Source organism: Mesocricetus auratus, unplaced genomic scaffold, assembly GCF_017639785.1.
Source record: "Mesocricetus auratus isolate SY011 unplaced genomic scaffold, BCM_Maur_2.0 Super-Scaffold_100003, whole genome shotgun sequence".
In the NCBI taxonomy this organism is placed as follows: Eukaryota; Metazoa; Chordata; class Mammalia; order Rodentia; family Cricetidae; genus Mesocricetus; species Mesocricetus auratus.
The window spans coordinates 107170048-107188207 of NW_024429188.1; the positions used below are offsets into that span (position 1 = coordinate 107170048).

The 18160-nt window shown below is 38.1% G+C and overlaps 1 long non-coding RNA gene across 1 annotated transcript in view; it reads left to right on the forward strand.

Annotated features, from left to right (window-relative positions):
• Positions 1-244: 244 nt before the first annotated feature.
• The window catches only part of LOC110339355, a 57998-nt gene continuing 40082 nt past the window's right edge, over positions 245-18160 (forward strand). The window contains exons 1-5 of the long non-coding RNA XR_002381475.2: positions 245-331; positions 2051-2086; positions 2417-2521; positions 2880-3015; positions 3099-3140. This is a non-coding gene — a long non-coding RNA (uncharacterized LOC110339355). The remainder of the gene's footprint in view (positions 332-2050; positions 2087-2416; positions 2522-2879; positions 3016-3098; positions 3141-18160) is intronic.

An 18160-nucleotide genomic window follows, 5' to 3' on the forward strand; every position in this document is an offset into this window, starting at 1 on the left:
TGTTGCTAGGAGACGGGAGAGCCAAAAGCCCAGGATGTTGTGGGGGTTCCACTGGAAATTAAGGTAATTTAAGTATGTTCTTTATCCGAAGTTGAACCATTAAACCCCATCCTTTGGTGTGTATATGAATTTTAGCATGCAGTGTTTAGTGTGGTCTGATGTTTTATGAGGATTTGAGAGGAGAATCTTAAGGTGTTTCATTTCTTACCATTTGGCTAATCCCTTCTTCACAGCAGTTTATTTTCAAGAGGCCCTGCTGCTTTCCCCTCCCACTCCTTCAGTGCGACAGCCTCAGAGCTGATGGAAAGACAGAGAGCACGCAAAGCAACTGGTAAGTAGCCGAGAAAGCTCTCATAAAATAGTTGCTAAGGCTCTGCTTTCTACAGCAAGTGACGCATTTGATAGAACAAAATAGCATAGAACTGTGCAGGAATTTGTCTAGTCCATAGCACCAAGAAAATGGGTTATATTCTAAAGATTGCACGGTCACTTTCCTAGTTTAAGGCTCTCTTTTTAAATGATGAATGACTCGATAGAAGGAAACACAGAACGCACATAAATTGCAAATTTCATAAGGTGCCCCTCAAATAAGATTTATTGAAGATATTAAAATGATACCTTAGCTTTATGATGTTTGAATTAGACATAATGAAATGATACTTTTCATTCATTTTTCAAGCTGTTCTTGGATTTGGTTTGTTTTCTTGAGGAAGTATTTTGCAGTGGAGGATAGGATTCTGTACTCTACTTGTTTTTAATTAAGAAGATGGTGCGGGGACATGTCTGCGCAGGAAAGGAAATGAAGAGGGCAGACTGTAACAATATTAAGACTGTTTGCTTTGTAGAAGAGATGAATGTGTATTGAATGGGGAAGATGAAAATTTGGTTGTAGGGTGAAAATCATGAATAAGAAATAACAAATATTGTGACTGTGTCTTCATTTGTAAAATCCATTTGCTTTTTGCGTGTCATGCTGTACAGTAAAGATAGAATGTTCTCGTTGCTTTTTTTTTAAAGGAATGTGAGAATGAGATTCCTATGGATACAGCATTTCTGTTTGCTTCTCAATATCCCTGAAATTCTGTGTGCTCTTTTAGACTTGTTACTGCAGAAAAATAGAAAAAGAGGTGAAGTTATGTATTTCCAAATTTTGTTGGGATTCAGATTGGTTTTGACCCGAAAGGAAGAAAAAAGGGGGAAGGCAGATTGCCTTTGGAGATAGATGACAAAATCAAAATCAGAGAGGAGTATGAGAATGATAAAGCTTATTCGAAACTCTTCAAAGATAAGCCATTCCACAAATTGAACATGTCTGCTGGGGGCATACTTGCAGGGAAAGGGAGCTGCATGACGAAGATAGAGGGAGGGGGCATCAGCAGAGCACTGCGGCAAAGACTGACTGACGCATCCAGGGACATGTGACCATTCTCTGATGTAGTGAAGAAAAATTTCCAGGACTCCATCTTGTATAAGAAATTCTATACATCCTAACATGCAAATAATGCTGGGATCACGCTGTGATGGATAATGAATTAATCTAGTATAATCGTCCATCGCTATTTATTTAATCTTTGCTTTTTATTGTCTTTGTTCCTAGACTGACTTCTCTGCACTCTCAGAGCTTTCCTATGTTTATTAAAATATTTCATTATAGTTTTGGTTCTCCTTTTATTACAAAAATAGTGTTATGCAGAATTTGGAAAAATTTAAAGGTGACTGTAAGTATTATGTACAATGCCATAACCGTAGCATATTGCTGTCAGTCATTTTTCTTTGCATATATGCAAATATATGCATAAAATATATATTTAATACAAAATAAAGATCAGATATGAAGTCTTTATTCTGCTTTATTCATTAAATATATTTTAGAAACAATTTCTCATTTTAAAATATCTCACAGGAATGCGTTTAGGGAATGCATAATTTTTATCACATGTGAGTATTAGAAAACTCCAAATAATGTATGTATAATTATGATTTTTGCTATATTTTAAGAAATATCTTTCCATATAAATCTTTGTGTGCCCTTCTGTTCTTTTTCCCCTAGGGAAAAAATTCAGACATGGAGTTCGTGGACCAAATGGTATGAATCAGTCTCCGGTTTCTTCCCTGTCAAGACATCTTGCTTAATTTGTGATAAAAAACATTTTAAAGTATTTATCAACCTATTTAGTTTTGTCACGTATGATGGTGATTTTGGGTATACTTTACTGCTTTATATTTTAAAATACCTACATCTATCAGTTTATTTTTGTGTTTTCTTTCTTTTTAAGGTATTCCTCCATATAAACATTCATCTGTATTTTCTCTAGACATTTAATTAATTCATTTTTTATAATTAACTCTGCAATCTGTAAAGCATTTATTTTAAATGTCTGATATAAGATCTAATTGTGTGTGTTTTTCCAAATAGGTCACCAATTGCTTCAGCATTACGTATTGAGTAATACAGCCTTCTTCCACCGATGTGAAGTGTCAACAGCTGATCTCCCATTAGATAGGGTGTAGCTTTCCACAGGTCAGCCATTTTCTCTCTACTATATAAGATGGTTACATTTCATAAAAGTACTTTTGCCGTCTTGTCATATTCAGCAGCCTGCTAAAGCATTTTGTTTATACTTTTGCTTTTCAAGAATCCTAACTGTATATAGTTTAGAACAGTTATTTTCAAATAGTTATTTCCAAAATGTGTGTGTTTGTATATATATATATGTTAAATAGTAGACATCTTATTTTTTACAAATTAGAAGTTGGGGAATTCAATGATACAGAATACAGTTCCAGATGTTATTTTTGGATGCTCCTGACATTCCAATTTTGAGTTTAAGAAGTACTTGAGGGGTTAATGCTTGTCCTAAGGTTTTTCTGTTCCTCAGGTATTTCGAGATTAAAAGCTGTGTGGATTCAGTTCCTGGACTTTTCTAGAGGTAAATGTAAGAAATGTATGAGATGAAGAAATGTTCTCAATTATCTTGCTGGCAGTAATGCGACCTCAGAGTTTACAGGATGGAGGTGAGTCTCGATACTTGCTACCACTGTCATTATCTTGTCAAGATGGGAAAGTATTGATAAGATTCATTTCTTTTGACTGCAAGTGGAAGGATCAAGACATGAAGCATGACGGCTTTCAGTAGGAGGTAAGTTAAATAGTAAGAGAAGTATTCGCCAGTTAAAAATCCCCCGCTGTTCTCTGTTGCACGACTTACTCTCCTTGCACGCAGCGGCCTTGAAGCACTGGCCTTTCCTCATCCTGGAAGGAAAAGGAGGGTAAGTAGTGGGCTGCTTTCTTTGCCTCTTTCGGCTCATAGACACAGCTCCAGTCATTTCCTGACTTGAGACATTAGACTGTGGTTTGTTTATGACTGAGGTTGGTTTCCTTGGCAACAGGCCCTCACTAGAGCATGCGCATTGCCTCATCTGCAGTGGCAGAATGCAGCTGTGGGGACTTGGGAGGGATGTTGGAGCCCTGCAGAGGCTGAGAGACTTATTCCACAGACATGACGTCAGCTTTTCTCTCCCTAAATTGCGACTGTTACTGTACACAGAGCATTGTATTTTTAAGAAATCCAAGTTGAGACTTGGAGATTGTCTCAACTTTGGCCAACAAGTAGAACGACAGTCAATAGTTTCACCAGCGACCATGATATTTTTACATTGATTAAGGTTTCAAATAGCCTTTTGTGGCCACAGGAAACGGCTGGCCTTGTTTCAAACCTTAATCTCTTTTCTTGATGGTTGCATGATCATAGTATAATTCCTTAGTCTTCCTGTGCCTCAGCTTCCTCAGCTGTAAAATGGGAATAATAAAAGCACATTTAGGAAAATTGGTACGTATTAACTATTAAAAAGTAGTCTTTATTGTTATTGGTAGATGTTAAAGGGCAATTGCCTGGAATTGTGCCTGCACTATGCAACTGCCTTGTCCTCATGCCCATACTGGCCAAATGAGAGGCACATGTTTCCCCCACAGAGTGTGGAAACTTCTTACATAGTACACAGATGACCTAGAGCAGAGTGGTACACTGCTCCTGAGGCTCATTAATATACACCACAGCAAAAAGCTCTGCCCCTTACTACATACCTTCCATACCACTGGACACGTTTAGATAAAAACAGATTCTCTTCAACACAGAGGCCAAACTAAAGGACATTGATCAGCCCTGCATGATGATACTTGCCTCACCATGGAGACAATGCCTGTACCACAGAAAATCAAGACTGTGGCTCACCTTCACAACACACAGACCCTGTCAAGAACGCACAAAGTGTGCAGTCTTCATTTACACCACACACTCTTCCCAGAGCACACAGATTCTCCTCAGAGCAATGAAGTTCTCCTCAAGACCAGCCTCTCCCCACAGGACAGTCGTCTGGTGTGTGCTCCACCAGTTGCACTCCTGACTGATGAAGTTCATGTGAAACAGACCTCCCTCACCTCACACCAACACCTGCAAGACCATGCAGCCTCGCCCACAACATACTGACTCTTTTACTTCATAGAAATCTTCACCAGAGCACAGTATAACTCCAGAGCGTACATAGTTTTTCCTTGAACATAGGCATACAGCACAGCTCAAATCCCTTGCCATGACACAAATGCCCATCCAAAACACAAAGTCTCCCACTGACAAGTTGACAAATATCATATATCAAAGACAATTCCAACAGGACACAGGCTTATCTCGCACTACACACACTCCTCATGAAACAAAAACTTATGGTATAGAGACATTCCCAATAGCTCTGAGGCATGCTCAACCTTCACCATATAGCAATACAGAAGTATAACCAAAGCAAATATAGATCATATCTTGCTAAACAGGATTTTAATTTAGTAAGTTATATTATAATGTCCAAGCTCATCTCATGATAAACATATAATGCGAAGCTGCAGTGCAAACACCTGCCTCAGAGGCACTCATTCACTACACGGGATGAAAATTTCCTTTCAGATTAGCAGAATTACTTTCTAAGGTACTCGAGCCTCCTCCTTACCCCCATCACAGTGGTGGTCCAGAGTATCCATGCTCATCACACAACACAGGTGTAAACTATAACTATAGGTGTAAACTATGTGGACACGCATCTCAGAAGACCGCACTACATTGCCACGATGCTAAGAATTCTGTAACAGCAATGTATTTTCTATACATTTCTTCTCACCAAAACAACACTTCTTACAGTGGTTCTACAGTCTAGACACATGCCCCCAAACACACATGAGGCCAGTGTTTAAGTGACTAAGATATACCACAAAGCTCACAGACTGTTTCACTGTTGTCTACAAACCATGACATGCCCTGCAAACGAGAATGCACAGAATCTATTAGTATACATACTAGTCTCATAACTCACAAATAATTTCAAATAGTGACACTCTAAGTGTATACAAAAGCCATTCAGGTCACAGATATACCCTATAATATACTCAATCATAATAACTAAAAGTTATATACATAAGCAGATACATATACATATAAATATATATCATGTTATATATGTACAATCATACATAAGATACATATGTAATACATGTATTAATTCTACTTACACTTCACAAAGATTTCCATGGTAGATGACAGACATGCTTCACCATATCATTAAGCTACACTTCTGGCCTACAGCAGAGGTACAGCTTGGTATCCCTTAAGAGCAAGGCCTCTGGACCAGGATTTCCTGGGCTTACCTCTAGATCCCATCCTTTCCTATTGTATCACAACAGGTAAGTATATTTTTTCATTCCTTACACATCTGTAAAACAAAGGTGACTACTTTCTAAAACAATGGTAACTACTTTGCAGGATTATCTTGAATAAAAAAGTTAAGTTTCATATAGTAAATTGTCTGTTAACTATAACTTTAGATTTGTCCATTTACATTACCATCACCTACTTCCTTCTACCCTGCAATTTTTACTGAAGCAAAGGTGCTTATTTTAAGTGTCTAGAATCATCTAACAATATGGATTTTCCCATGTACAGACATTAGCCCTGGAACATACAGAAGTACCACACTACATGCAGACAACACTCCATAATACCTTATACCCTACAGATCACAGACAGCACATTAAACTAGATGCCACTCACAACAATGACATTGACAACTAAAATAAGAAATGTGGTTCATAATGCATATGATTACTTCATCTGTACACATTCACCTCACAATACCTTGGATGAACAATACCCACTTTTACCCCATATAGCTAAGATCCATGATATGCAATACATACCAGAACTTATAATTATGTACTGTCTGACAATCATCCCGTAACACCCAGAAATCTGTTCCAAAGCATGTGGGTTTCCCTGCTACTCACGCATGTGTTCCTAGATTCACAATTCTAAGTTCAGAACAGCACATTTTTATGCAGAGTCCATCTCTATAACACATTTGCTCTTGTGTTTGATACAGAAACAACACTGCTTCATATCTCATTACTTACACATAAATCTGATTCATCTTAAAACCTCCCCACACGTAGGATCACATACACCACACCGCAAAGATTATCGTTTTAAAAGCTGAAATCGTATGCATATGGGTACTCTCCCTGTGTGGGTGTCTGAACAATATATGTGCCTGGAATCCCAGAGGGCAGACCAGGGTGTAAGGTCCCTGTGAACCTGAGCTACAGACATTTGTGAGCTTTCCTTCTGGGGCTGGGAAATTAACCTCTGTCCTCTACAAGAGTGGCAAGTGTTCTTAACTACCCCTATGATAGCTTTAAGGCCTGCTTAAGTCCCGTAATGGAGAGCTGTGCCCCTAAGCACAGATGTTTTTAAATATATCTGTATCAGAAGACAGTATTCACACAAGGTCATTGTATAATCTTCAGGCTTTCCATTAAGCATCTAGACTCATAAAAAGCAAAGCCATGCTTGCAGAACACAAACCCAACCCACTTTTCCCAATGAGGCCCAAAGCAAAGACAAGCCTGAACTAGCATAATCTCAAAACAGAGAGCATGAAATTGGTGCCCCTCAGTTAAACCAACTCTCTGGGACAAAGCTTGAGCTCAGAGCTCCAACTGCCTAGGCTGGAATTGGTTAAACATTAATATTAATTTTATGACATAAGTAAGATTTTTGACTCTCATGTGCGTTTTATCACCTACAAATTCAGAATGAGTTCTATGCTATACAATCCTATGCTATATGCTGTTAGGATGAACAAATTAGCTAATACTTACATAGTCTTTACAGCAGCACCAATAAAGCATTGCTGTTATTCATGTCTGAGGATACTGCAGTTGTTATTATAAAGCACTAAACTAGACAGTAATGTGATTCAACCTAAAGCAATGAAACCAAAGTCCTGCACATACACTGTCCTCCAGGAAGCACACAATCGAGTCACAACCCGTATTTGACCACTACATCTATATTGTCCATACTTATCCCAGGTCTGGATGCACCTAACCCAGTGTCTACACAGCATCTGTATTCACCACGTGACACTTCGATCCACAGTATGGTACACATAATACAGTGCTCAAATACAGAAATTCACCCATATAAAGACTAATTTTCACCAAATGCTCTTTCCTATCCTCCACTGGGTTATATACTTACAACCCAGTATACCATATTTAGCTATGCAACCGAAATAACTCAGCTTAAAATCCTTGAAAAAGTCCACAAAACATAGATTTCTCCAAAATGCACACGTCATCACGAACATAAACCTTGCTACAATGAAGTCTTAGCTTCATAAGTCAGAACATTAGGGCCTATGCTACAGCACACAGATTTTACCAAGTATCCAAATACACTGTTCTAGCAAAATACTGGCTTGCTATGCAGTAGAATGCACCATGAATGCCAGCATATTGTTCAGCATACATTAAATAACTCACAATGCATGGATATACAGCCCATACACAGACCTACTTCATCTAATGCAAGCATTCCTTTTATCGTGTAAATTGACAAGTACCACCCAACATGGAGTAAGTGCTTTGTAATCAATAGTATCTCACTCACATGACAGATTGGCAGTTACTTCTTTTTTACTGGAATTTTTGTCAAAGAAGCACACTCTACAAAAGACACAGAGTACAAATATGCTCTGCATTACATAGATGTAACACAGAAGATGACAATACAGTGCACAAATACAGGGGAAAATGTGCTGGAATGACCAAATCCTCACAGACTCACACCCCAAGTACCAGATTAGCCAGCCATTCAATGGATAAAATCCACAACACAGAGATATCCATTGCAATATATGCACACACAGAGATTTTGCTATCAGCACATAGACTGTCTCCAAAAATGCTCCCTTATCTCTACAAAATCTAGGCCAGCATCAGAAGAAACAACAAAGAATAAACAAAGAATCAACAAGGCACACACATACTCTACTTCAGCCAGAAAATCTCTAACAACACATAAAGAAACTGGGCAAAGCACACAACGCTTAAACTCATAACATCCAGACTCGTGTGAGACAGAGCCTGACCCTGTTATACACAGCATTGCCCACTATCGCCTGACTCACTGGGCTCTGCCCAGAAAACCCAAACAGGAGTATATAGGAATAGCCTTTAATTGTTCCCCAAACTAATGGCTGGTCTCTGAAAATATCTTCTTCACAATGCAAACACTTTTAACCACATGGGAAGTCTCGACAATGCATGGACACTTTCTACAATGACAAGTGTGCTTTACCATATTAAAGGTTGCTCTAACACAGTTACACATGCCCCCTATGCAAATACAATCATCCCATGACAATGAAACTCATTTCATGAAACCCAGTCTTTTCCTCAAATTTCCTGGATTTGTCCCATAATATACACGATCTGCACACAACCACTAGTCCTAAAACACAGGCTCTTGATGATGTAGCTGGCAATGGGAGGCAACGTAGCTTAGTACATAGAATGCAAGAGGTGCTGGGTTCATAAAACCAGCTATGGTGATGTGTACCTGTAATTGTAGTGCTCAGGAGGATCAGATGTTCAAGGTCATCCCTAGTTATACAGAAACTTCAAAAGCAGCCTGGGATATGTGATAGCCTGTCTGAAGAGAAACAAAACCAAACCACTTAAACAATAAGTCAAAAAATAGCAAAAGTACTTCAGAAAATTCCCATAAAGCATTATGATGCATAGACATGACCTCTGCATCTAGGTCTTACTGAGAGTACTAACCAAATGTCACCTGAGTCATTCAGATCAGTACATGAGATTCAAATAAGCTCTATAAGTCCCTGAGTGCCCTGTACAGCCAGAAACATCAGATTATTCAAATGCTTCCAGCTAGACTTGCCTAGCAACCTAGACTTGTCCTACATATGTGGTAATTGATCACAGCTAAAATGCTACTAAGAACCTGCACATTGACCACAACCCCATGTTTTGCTTTTAGAATATCAATCCTGCCTCACAGAACATAGAAGCTGTGCAAAGCACAGAAAGAGATACAGGACACTGGCATAAAATGCCCATCATATCTTGACGCCTTTCATAACAATCCAAAAGGGCATGTGAGCTCTCAGATTGCCAAATTAGTTCCACAATATACAGATTGCCTCTGTAATAAAAATAATAGCTTCACAGAACACAGACATACTGACAGCTATTAAGTAATAGCACACATGCAAAGGATTCAGCATGAGAAAGTTACATATGATGATGATGATGACAGCAAGAAACAGGTATACCCTGCAGCCCCAGATTTGCTACGTGTATATCCTTTTCCCCCTACATTATTCAAATGCGTTTTGCAGCAGAAGTCTGAAGTTAAGAGACAAAGCTCTTAATATGTGTAAAATCCCATTTTGTTATATACGTTGTCTTACCACACCACACCTGGGGCCTAACCTGTTTAGATGAATCTCACAGCACAATTATCAATTTCATTTTTTACAGTATACTATCCCCACCTACACCTCAGCTCTGTAAAAATCTTCCTTTTACTACACAAGCATTTTCTCTTGATTGCATAGAAATCTTGGACAACACATCAAATAACCCTTCAATAATTTTCATATACATACATGGTGCAACATTATCATTCCCTCCATAAGACTTAAACACATCCACAATGATCTTCATTTACCCTTTGATATTCATATTTGCTCATGACACAAAGTTAACCCCTACCAACTAAGATACCTTGAAAATAGAATCTAACCCAGTGAGACTCATATTGACCCCACAAACCAGTCTTTGCTTACTCATTCTAGTCTTTCAATTAGGTATGCAAACTAGCCCCATAAGATAAAATGTCTACATTCAGCAAACATTATTCCAAACACACTTAAACAGACAATGAAAACTTTGTCACTTTAATATAAAAGTTTGCCCTATAATAAACAGAAAGTGTTGAAACCAAGTAGAAGAAAATTACAGTATGAAGGTAGAATCTAATACTCCATGTTACAAAAACTTACACATCAAGATCCGTGCCTGTCCTATAATATATTGACATACCAATCACACATTTATGTACCTCAAAATATATATCACCATAACATTTATATTGACTTTAAAAATATGTTTGACCCAATATAGCATCTCGATGACTACCAGAATTCATGAATACTAAAGCATACAAACAAATCCATGACACAGGCTTATCTCACACTACACACACTCCTCATGAAACAAAAACTTATGGTATAGAGACATTCCCAATAGCTGTGAGCCACGCTCAGTCCTTCATCATATGGCAATACAAAACTATAACTGAAGCACATATAGATCATACCTTGTTAAACAGGATTTTAATTTAGTAAGTTGTATTACAATGTCCAAGCTCATCTCATGATAAACATATAATGTAAAGCTGCAGTGCAAACACCTGCCTCAGAGGCACTCATTCGCTACACGGGATGAAAATTTCCTTTCAGATTAGCAGAATTACTTTCTAAGGTACTCGAGCCTCCTCCTTACCCCCATCACAGTGGTGGTCCAGAGTATCCATGCTCATCACACAACACAGGTGTAAACTATAACTATAGGTGTAAACTATGTGGACACGCATCTCAGAAGACCGCACTACATTGCCACGATGCTAAGAATTCTGTAACAGCAATGTATTTTCTATACATTTCATCTCACCAAAACAACACTTCTTACAGTGGTTCTACAGTCTAGACACATGCCTCCAAACACACATGAGGCCAGTGTTTAAGTGACTATGTTTTCCACAAAGCTCAGACTGTTTCACTGTTGTCTACAAAGCATGACATGCCCAGCATATAATAGAGCTCTACGAGAATGCACAGAATCTATTAGTATACATACCTTTCTCATAACTCACAAATAATTTGAAATAGGGACACTCTAAATGTATAAACAAGCCTTTCAGGTCACAGACATACCCTATAATACACTCACTCATAATACCTAAAAGTTATATACTTATGAATATATATAACATTTATAAATATATATCATATTGTATATGTACTATCATATATAAGATACATATATAATACATGTATTAACTCCACTTACATCTCACAAAGATTTCCACTGTAGACGACAGACATGCTTTACCATATCATTAAGCTACACTTCTGGCCTACAGCAGAGGTACAGCTTGGTATCCCTTAAGAGCAAGGCCTCTGGACCCAGGTTTCCTGTGCTTATCTCCAGATCCCATTCTTTTCTAATTGTATCACAACTGATAAATATATTTCTTTGTTCTTTTCGCATCTGTAAAGCAAAGGTGACTACTTTCTAAAACAATGGTAGCTACTTTCATGATTATCTTGAATAAGAAAGTTAAGCTATATTTAACATAGTAAATAGTCTGTTACCTAGACGGTTAGATTTGTTCATTTACATTAAAATCAACTTCTTCCTTCTACACTGTAATTTTTACTGAAGCAAAGGTGCTTATTTTAAGTGTCTAGAATCATCTAACAATATGGATTTCCCACGTACAGAGATTAGTCCTGGAACATACAGAAGTACCACACTACATGCAGACAACACTCCATAATACCTTATACCCTACAGATCACAGATAACACACTAAACTAGATGCCACTCACAACAAAGACATTGACAACTGAATTAAGAATTGTGGTTCATAATGCACATGCTTACTTCATCTGTACACATTCACCTAACAATACCCTGGATGAACAATGCACAGTTTTGCCCCATATAGCCAAGATCCATGATATGCAATACATACCAGAACTTATAATTATGTACTGTCTGACAGTCATCCCATTACACCCAGAAATCTGTCCCAAAGCATGTGTGTTTCCCTGCTACTCACGCATGTGTTCCCAGATTCACACTCCTAAGTTAAGAGCAGCACATTTTTATGCAGAGTCCATCTCTATAACACATTTACTCTTGTGTTTGATACACAAACAACTCTGCTTCATATCTCATTACTTACACATAAATCTGATTCATGTTAAAACCTCCCCACACGTAGGATCACATACACCACACCGCACAGATTATCGTTTTAAAAGCTGAAATCGTATGCATATGGGTACTCTCCCTGTGTGGGTGTCTGCACAATATATGTGCCTGGAATCCCAGAGGGCAGACCAGGGTGTAAGGTCCCTGTGAACCTGAGCTACAGATATTTGTGAGCTTTCCTGCTGGGGCTGGGAAATTAACCTCTGTCCTCAACAAGAGTGGCAAGTGCTCTTTACTACCCCTATGATAGCTTTAAAGGCCTGCTTAAGTCCCGTAATGGAGAGCTGTGCCCCTAAGCACAGATGTTTTTAAATATATCTGTATCACAGGGCAGTATTCATACAAGGTCATTGTACAATCTTCAGGCTTTCAATTAAGCATCTAGACTCATAAAAAGCAAAGCCATGCTTGCAGAACACAAACCCAACCCACTTTTCCCAATGAGGCCCAAAGCAAAGACAAGCCTGAACTAGCATAATCTCATAACAGAGAGCATGAAGCTTGGTGCCCCTCAGTTAAACCAACTCTCTGGGACAAAGCTTGAACTCAGAGCTCCAACTGCCTAGGCTGGAATTGGTTAAACATTAATATTAATTTTATGACATAAGAAAGATTTTTGACTCTCATGTGCCTTTCATCACCTACAAATTCAGAATGAGTTCTATGCTATACAATCCTATGCTATATGCTGTTAGGATGAACAAATTAGCTAATACTTACATAGTCTTTACAGCAGCACCAATAAAGCATTGCTGTTATTCATGTCTGAGGATACTGCAGTTGTTATTATAAAGCACTAAACTAGACAGTAATGTGATTCAACCTAAAGCAATAAAACCAGACTCCTGCACATACACTGTCCTCCAGGAGGCACACGATGGAATCACAACCCGTATTTGACCACTTCATCTTTATTGTCCATACTTATCCCAGGTCTGGATGCACCTAACGCAGTGTCTACACAGCATCTGTATTCACCACGTGACACTTGGATCCATAGTATGAAACACATAATACAGTGCTCAAATGGAGAAATTCACCCATATAAAGACTAATTTTCACCAAATGCTCTTTCCTATCCTCCACAATATACATATATACTTCCAACCCAATATACCATATTTAGCTCTGCAACCCAAATAACTCAGCTTAAAATCCTTGAAAAAGTCCACAAATCATAGATTTCTCCAAAATACAGACTTCATCACAAACATAAACCTTTCTACAATGAAGTCTTAGCTTCATATGTCAGAACATTAGGGCCTACTCTACAGCACACAGATTTTACCAAGTATCCAAATACACTTTTCTAGCAAAATACTGGCTTGCTATGCAGTAGGATGCACCATGAACGCCCACATATTGTCCAGCATACATTAAATAACTCACAATGGGTGGATAGTCACCCCATACACAGACCTACTTCACCTCATGCAAACATTCCTTCAATTGTGTAAATTAACATGTACCACCCAACATGGAGTAAGTGCTTTGTAACCAATAGTATCTCACTCACCTTACAGATTGACAGTTACTTCTTTTTTACTGGAACTTTGTCAAAGAAGCACACTCTACAAAAGACACAGTGTACAAATATGCTCTGCATTACATAGATGTAACACAGAAGATGACAATACAGTGCACAAATACAGGGAAAAATGTGCTGGAATGACCAAATCCTCACAGACCCACACCCCAATTACCAGATTAACCAGCCATTCAATGGATAAAATCCACAACACAGAGATATCCATTGCAATATAGGCAAACACAGTGACTTTGCAATCAGCAGAAAAACTGTCTTCAAAAAATGCTCCCTTATCTCTACAAAATCTAGGCCAGCATCAGAAGAAACAATAAAAAATAGACAAAGAATTAACAAGGCACCCACATACTCTACTTCAGTCAGATAATTTCTAACAACACATAAAGAAACTGGGCAAAACACACAACGCTTAAACTCATAACATCCAGACTCGTGTGAGACAGAGCCTGACCCTGTTATACACAGCATTGCCCACTATCGCCTGACTCACTGGGCTCTGCCCAGAAAACCCAAACAGGAGTATATAGGAATAGCCTTTAATTGTTCCCCAAACTAATGGCTGGTCTCTGAAAATATCTTCTTCACAATGCAAACACTTTTAACCACATGGGAAGTCTCGACAATGCATAGACACTTTCTACAATGACAAGTGTGCTTTACCATATTAAAGGTTGCTCTAACACAGTTACACATGCCCCCTATGCAAATACAATCATCCCATGAGAATGACACTCATTTCATGAAACGCAGTTTTTATCCTCAGATTTCCTGGATTTGTCCCATAATATACACGATCTGCACACAACCACTAGTCCTAAAACACAGGCTCTTGATGATGTAGCTGGCAATGGGAGGCAACGTAGCTTAGTACATAGAATGCAAGAGGTGCTGGGTTCTTAAAACCAGCTATGGTGATGTGTACCTGTAATTGTAGTGCTCAGGAGGATCAGATGTTCAAGGTCATCCCTAGTTACACAGAAACTTCAAAACCAGCCTGGGATGTGTGATAGCCTGTCTAAAGTCAAACCAAACCATACTAATTAAACAATAAGTGACACAGTAACAAACGTACTTCAGAAAATTCCCATAAAGCATTATGATGCACAGACATGACCTCTGCATCTCTGTCTCACTGAGTTTAGTAACCAAGTGTCACTTTGAGACATTCAGGTCAGTACATTTGATTCAAATCTTATCTCTAAGTCCCAGAGTGCCCTGCAAAGCCAGAAGCATCAGATTATTCAAATGCTTCCAACCAACTAGACTTGCCTAGCAACCTAGACTTGTCCTACATATGTGGTAATTGCTCACAGGTATAATGCTACTAAGAACCTGCACACTGACCACAAGCCCTTGTTTTGCTTTTAAAATAAATATCAATCATGGCTCACAGAACATAGAAGCTGTGCAAAGCACAGAAAGAGATACAGGACACTGGTATAAAATGCCCATAATATCTTGACTCCTTTCATAATAACCCAAAAGGGCATGTGAGCTCCCAGATTGCCAAATTATTTCCACAATATACAGATGCCTCTCTAATAAAAATAATAGCTTCACAGAACACAGGCATACTGATGGCTATTAAGAAATAGCACACATGCAGAGGATTCAGCATGAGGAAGTTACATAATTATGATGATGATGACAACAAGAAACAGGTCTACCCTGCAGCCCCAGACGAGCTACGTAGAATACCCCTTCACCCTACATTATTCAAACGTGATTTGCAGCAGAAGTCTGAAGAGACAAAGCTCTTAATATGTGTATCATCCCAATTTGTTACTTATGTTGTCTTACCACACAACACCTGGGGCCTAGCCTGTTCAGTTGAATCTCACAGCATAATTAAGCAATTTCATTTTTTACAGTATACTATCCCCACCTAACCTCAGCTCTGTAAACGTCTTGCTTTTTACTACACAAGCATTTTCTCTTGATTGCATAGAAATCCTGGACAGCATATCAATAAATCCTTCAAAAATTTTCATAATCATACATGGTACAATATTATCATTCCCTCCTTAAGACTTAAACTCATACAACAATGATCTTCATTTACCGGTTGACATGCATATTTGCTCATGACACAAAGTTAACCCCTACCAACTGAGATACCTTGCGCATAGTCTAACCCAGTGAGACACATACTGCCCACACAAACCAGTCTTTGCTTACTCATTCTAGTCTTTCAATCAGGTATGCAAACTCGTCATATAATATAAAATATCTACATTCAGCAAACATTATTCCAAACACACTTAAACAGACAATGAAAACTTTGTCACTTTAATACAAAAGTTTGTCCTATAATAAACAGAAAGTGTTGAAACCAAGTAGAAAAATATTACAGTATGAAGCTAGAATCTAATACTCCATGTTACAAAAACTTATCAAGATCCATGCCTGTCTTATAATATATTGGCATACCAAACACATTTATATACCTCAAAAATATATATCACCATAACATTTATATTGACTTTAAAAATATGTTTGGCCCAATATAGCATCTCGATGACTACCAGAATTCATGAATACTAAAGCATACAAACAAATCCATGACACAGGCTTATCTCGCACTACACACACTCCTCATGAAACAAAAACTTATGGTATAGAGACATTCCCAATAGCTGTGAGCCACGCTCAGTCCTTCATCATATGGCAATACAAAACTATAACTGAAGCACATATAGATCATACCTTGTTAAACAGGATTTTAATTAGTAAGAGTTATATTACAATGTCCAAGTTCATCTCATGATAAACATGTAATGCGAAGCTGCAGTGCAAACACCTGCCTCAGAGGCACTCATTCGCTACACGGGATGAAAATTTCCTTTCAGATTAGCAGAATTACTTTCTAAGGTACTCGAGCCTCCTCCTTACCCCCATCACAGTGGTGGTCCAGAGTATCCATGCTCATCACACAACACAGGTGTAAACTATAACTATAGGTGTAAACTATGTGGACAAGCATCTCAGAAGACCACACTACATTGCCACGATGCTAAGAATTCTGTAACAGCACTGTATTTTCTATACATTTCATCTCACCAAAACAACACTTCTTACAGTGGTTCTACAGTCTAGACACATGCCCCCAAACACACATGAGGCCAGTGTTTAAGTGACTAAGTTTTCCACAAAGCTCAGACTGTTTCACTGTTGTCTACAAAACATGACATGCCCAGCATAGGATAGAACTCTACCAGAATGCACAGAATCTATTAGTATACATACTTTTCTCATAACTCATAAATCATTTCAAATAGTGAGACTTACTTTAAATGTATAAACAAGCCATTCAGGTTACAGACATACCCTATAATATACTCAATCATAATAACTAAAAGTTATATACATAAGCAGATACATATACATATAAATATATATTATGTTATATATGTACTATCATATATAAGATACATATGTAATACATGTATTAACTCTACTTACACTTCACAAACATTTCCATTGTAGACGACAACATGCTTTACCATATCATTAAGCTACACTTCTGGCCTACACCAGAGGTACAGCTTGGTATCCCTTAAGAGCAAGGCCTGTAGACCAGGGTTTCCTGGGCTTATCTCCAGATCCCATCCTTTCCTATTGTTTCACAACAGGTAAGTATATTTCTTCATTCCTTACACATCTGTAAAACAAAGTTGACTACTTTGTAAAACAGTGGTAACTACTTTGCAGGATTATATTGAATAAAAAATTAAGCTTAATATAGTATATAGTCTGTTACCTAGAAGCCGTTAGATTTGTTCAATTAAGTTACCATCACCTACTTCCTTCTACCCTGCAATTTTTACTGAAGCAAAGGTGCTTATTTTAAGTGTCTAGAATCATCTAACAATATGGATTTTCCCATGTACAGACATTAGCCCTGGAACATACAGAAGTACCACACTACATGCAGACAACACTCCATAATACCTTATATCCTACAGATCACAGACAGCACACTAAACTAGTTGCTACTCACAACAAAGACATTGATAGCTGAATTACGAAATGTGGTTCATAATGCGTATGCTTACTTCATCTATACACATTCACCTAACAATACCCTGGATGAACAATACCCACTTTTACCCCATATAGCCAAGATCCATGATATGCAATACATACCAGAACTTATAATTATGTACTGTCTGACAATCATCCCGTAACACCCAGAAATCTGTCCC